This window comes from Capra hircus, chromosome 11 (genome assembly GCF_001704415.2).
Source record: "Capra hircus breed San Clemente chromosome 11, ASM170441v1, whole genome shotgun sequence".
Lineage (NCBI taxonomy): Eukaryota > Metazoa > Chordata > Mammalia > Artiodactyla > Bovidae > Capra > Capra hircus.
In genome coordinates this window covers 6,995,125-7,000,071 of record NC_030818.1, presented here as the reverse complement: position 1 = coordinate 7,000,071, position 4,947 = coordinate 6,995,125, and positions in this window count along the sequence as shown.

Genomic DNA, 4,947 nt, shown 5'->3' with positions numbered 1-4,947 from the left:
CGCCGCATATGATAGCCACACTTCTTTTGACGCCCTCCATTGTCCTTATCAGTTAAAAGACAGGAACCAAGTTGCTGATGAGCAGCTCTGTTAACAAATACTGACTTCAGCTTGCACCATGTTCTCTATTTGAAAGATCTCTGATGAAGCTGCACTTTCCACTGCAACGGTAGCTCTGCAGATGGTCACATTTCCTTTTAGCTGTTTTACCTTCCTTGTGAGTAGCTTTTTCAGCAAAACCTCCTGACTTAATCTAGGTGGCAGGTCACTCGGTGCCTTTACAGTGAGTTGGCAGCTGAAACTATGGCTCTAAGAACAACAGTGTACATTTCTGCAGGAGGTTTTACTGTTGATGCCACAATGCCTATGTTTTGAAAACTCTGATATGATTGGGTGCCTCAGCATGAACCAGGCCTTGTGCGCAGGGATCTCTGCACACGCTGACCCCTGCAGAGGCTTAGTGGACGCTCAGAGCGGCTGATCAATTACCTTACTCAGGGCAACAGCCAAAATCAAAAGCCTCTGTAACTGGACTCTTCCCATGAGAATTCCGAATAAACTGACTTTAATCATCTATGTGATTTTATCATTGTTGTTATATTTTTGGCTGTGCTGGGTCTTTATTGCTAATGGGCATTTCCCTAGTTGTGGTGAGCAGGGACTGCTCTCTAGTTCATGCTCAGGCTTCTCATCGCGGTGGCTTTGCTACTTGTGGAGCGTGGGCTCCAGGGCACATGGGCTTCAGAAGTTTCAGCTCCTGCGCTCTAGAGCACAGGTTGGATATTTGCGGCACAGGAGCTCAGTTGCTCCAGAGAACGTAGCATCATCCTGGGCCAGGGGGTCATACTAGTATCCCCCTCATTGCAAGGTGGCCTCCTAACCACTAGATACCAGGGAAGCCCATTGTGATTCTTTTTCTTACAGCCCATGGAATTCTCCAGGCCAGAATACTGGAATAGGGTAGCCTTTCCCCTCTCCATTCAAACTGTTGGTGACTTGCAAATAATCAGGATATACCATCTGCCAAGGACTCTAATACAGTAGAAAGAGCAGGAGCTTTAGGTCCAGAGGATCTTTCTCTCACTGACTATGTCACTTTGGGCAAATTTCCCATCCTCTCTAAGTCTCAGTGCAAGTGGGTATTGTTATCAATTGTTGTTTAGTCAGTAAGTTGTGTCTGGCTCTTTCTGACCCCATGGACTGCAGCCCCTCAAGCTTTCCTGGCCTTCACTATCTCCCAAAGTGTGCTCAAATTCATGTCTATTCAGTCGGTGATGCTATCTAACCATCTCATCCTCTGCAGCCCCCTCCTCTTCCTGCCCTCAATCTTTCCCATTAGTCTTTTCCAATGAGTTGGCTCTCCACATCAGGTGACCAAAGTATTGGAGCTTCAGCTTCAGCATCAGTCCTTGCAATGAATATTCAGGGCTAATTTTCTTTAGGATTGACTAGTGTCGATAGTAAATGAATAATCGAATATCAGCCATAGTAACGAACTCTGGTGTCTTTCTGCCCTCCCATATAATTAACCCACCAGAATTTTGCTTAAAAAACTTCCATTTTTTTTCAAGTTTCCTTCAAGACCCCAGTCTCACCAAAGGAATCAAATCTTCTTCCCTACGATCACCATACATAAAAGATGAAAATCCGCTGCAGAATCCAGCTCTTCACGGCACAGTCTTTATGTGGAGCACACTTTTAAAAGAATTGTTGTTGAAGTATGGTTGCTTTATAATCTTGCATTAGTTTCTACTGTATAACGAAGTGAATCAGTCACACCTCTGCATACATCCAGTCTTGTCTGGATTTCCTTCCCATATAGGTTACCCCCGAGCACTGAATAGAGTCCCCTGTGCTCTACGGTAAATTTTCATGAGTTACCTGTTTTATGCATGGTGTCAGTAGTGCATTTATGTCAATCCCAGCCTCCCCGTTCAGCCCCCCGGGTGTCCGCACATTTGTTCTCTATGACTGCGTCATACAGAGTGAAGGAAGTCAGAAAGACAGAAACAAATACCACATACTAATCTATGTGTGTCTCTGTGTATATATATATATATGGAGTTTAGAAGAATGGCACAGAGAAATCTACTTTCACACAGAGTCATTTATCACTTCTTCACAGATAGAGATTTAGAGAAAATGCAGGTAAGCCAGAAACCAAGCAGTATTTATTGATGTGCCCAGCATTGGGTGGGGCATTGTGAGAGATCTGAGGTCAGGATGAAACTCATTCCTGGTCTCGAGGAACTTAATCTTTACCCCAGAAAGGAGGATGAGGGGAAGGTGCACGCATGCATGCTAAGTCGCTTCAGTCGTGTCTGACTCTTTGCATCCCCATGGACTGTAGCCCACCAGGCTCCTCTGTCCATGGGATTTCCCCAGGCAAGAACACTGGAGTGGGTTGCCATGCCATCTCCAGGGGATCTTCCTGACCCAGGGATCGAGCACTCTCTTATGTTTCCTGCATTGGCAGGCAGGTTCTTTACCTCTAGCACCATCTGAGGGGAAGGCAGCATTTTACAAACCTGAAAAAATTTGAGTTTAAATTAGAAATTTGCAACAGTCTGGATGTTTTTAAAAATTAGAGCAGGTTATAGACAGAGGAGCCTGGTGGGCTACAGTCCATGGGGTCGCAGAGAGTCAGACGGGACTGAGTGACTAAGCACAGGGCAGTACATTGAGAAACTCTTGAGTGAAGTTTAAAAAAACCTTTCTGGCACAGTGAAGTTATGGTTTACCCTAAATCTAGATCTCTTGACATTCCTTATCATCATATGAATGTTAAGATAGCAGAACAGGGCCTAGAAACAGTGGCCAACTCTGCTGTGGAATGTCTTTCAAAGAACTTCTCAGCACTGGCGCTGACATACTTGACTGCTATCAGGGTGATTAACGGCATCTTCAGTGTTTCCATTACCAGCTCAGGACATTTTGTGAAGTTCAGGGAGGTCACCATCTATCAGGGTCCATCAGGTTTTGCAAGAAAAAAGGAAACGTTTGATGGAAGATAGAGGGGCCTCAACAGCTGTGAGTAGCTTCAGGAGGATTCTTTTTCTCTATCTGCAAGGTCTCTGCAGAATGTAGAATCCAGAGATACTTGCTGATGTATCCAACTAGCAGGGAGAGACTGGGTGAGTCTGGGAGGGGCCAGAGACTGCTCCCTTGAGGGTCTCACCCCCGCCCCCGGACCTGAAGACCTGACTTGTCATCTCAGGCCATAGCTTCTAAAAATGACTGCCTCCCCTGGAGGTGAGTTTCCTAAACAAAAGTGCCCCAGAACTGATGGAAGGCTACGCTTCTCTAAGGGGGCACAAGGCATCTGTGATGATTCACCATTCAATGACATGAAAGGAAATTGGCCAAGCCTTTTCATTTGAAATGAGGACAGACTGGTGCGGCTGGAAGAGCCAAAACCTGTTTGTTGTCTGTGTGTGTGTGTGTATGTGCACACACACACATGTGCAAGAGCTTATTTATGTTTGCATGTGGATTTTGTCCACATCTTTACCCAAACCAAAAGGAGCTTTTAAATGTCAAAAATCAGAGCTTTTGACATTGACATTGACATTACAATCCCTGGTCTGGGAAGATCCCACGTGCCACAGAGCAAAGAAGCCTGTGCGCCGCAACTACTGAGCCAAACTACTGAGCCCACATGCTGCAAGTACTGACGTCCACACGACTGAATGACTCAGCACGCATGCACATACACCAACGGGAAGAAAAATTTGATCTGAAAAATTACATTTTTTTACATTCTCTCTCTCCCTCTCCTCTCTGTCTCTCCGCATGTCTCTCTCCCCTCCTCCCCCAACACACACACAGACACACATATACTCATATTCTTCTTCTCCAAAAACCAAACAACAACAAAAGAAAATATTTACCCAATGGCTTTTATGAAAGATATTTATCTCCCTCCACATTTTAACAAAGTTCAGTGTTCATGTGTTCCCTGCCAGACTTGAGACATTTAAACTAAAGGATGAGCAGCTGAGTAGCTATAAATTGTGAGGTCCCAATAAAAAAGTCCCTTTACTCAGTGTGACAGCCAGGCTCCAGGAGGGCCCCCAATGACCCCTTCCTCCTGTTGTGCACAGCCTTGCAGAGTCCTCTCTCACACTGTCAGTGTGACCAATAAAACACGGGGTAAGCCGTCACATGCCACCTCCAAGATTATGAACAGCATATGGCTACCATCTTGGTCCTCTCTCTGGAGTCACTGTGTCTCAGAGAAGCCTCATGAGTGTTTCACATAGAGAAGAACCAGAGCTTCATGCCAATGGCCCACATAAGTGAGCCTGGAGGGAGGTCTTCCAGTTGTAGTAAACCTTCTGGCCAACAGGTTGACCACTACTTTATGGAAGACTGTGAAGTAGAACCACCCAGCAAAGTCACTCTCGGATCCCTAACCCGCAAAAGGTACGTGAGACAAGAAATATGTATTGTTTAGGCTACCCAACTTTAGAGTCATTTCTTATACACAAACAGGTAACTTACAGTGGACAATAACGTGTCAATCATTATTTTCCTTGTGAATCTATCAACAAGGAGGTAGAAGTCAGGGGTCCTTGCTAGTATGAAATGACTTTCATTTAAAAATTCAGTTTCTCCTGAGTGAATTCAGACAGAGAAGGTGAAATATCCTATGACATCCCTAAAATGTGGCGTCTGAAAAGAAATGATACAAATGAACTTATTTAGGAAACAGAAAAAGACTCACAGACTCAGAGAACATCGTTACAGTTGCTAGTAGGGGAGGGGAGGGGAGGGGAAGGGATTGTTAGTTTGGGATGGACCTGCACACCTGCTCTGTCTAAGATGGCTAATCAGCAAGGACCGACTGTACTCTGCTCAGTATTATGTGGCTGCCTGGAGGGGAGGGGAGTTTGGAGGAAAATGGATACATGTTTACATATGGCTGAGTTCCTTTGCTGTCCACCT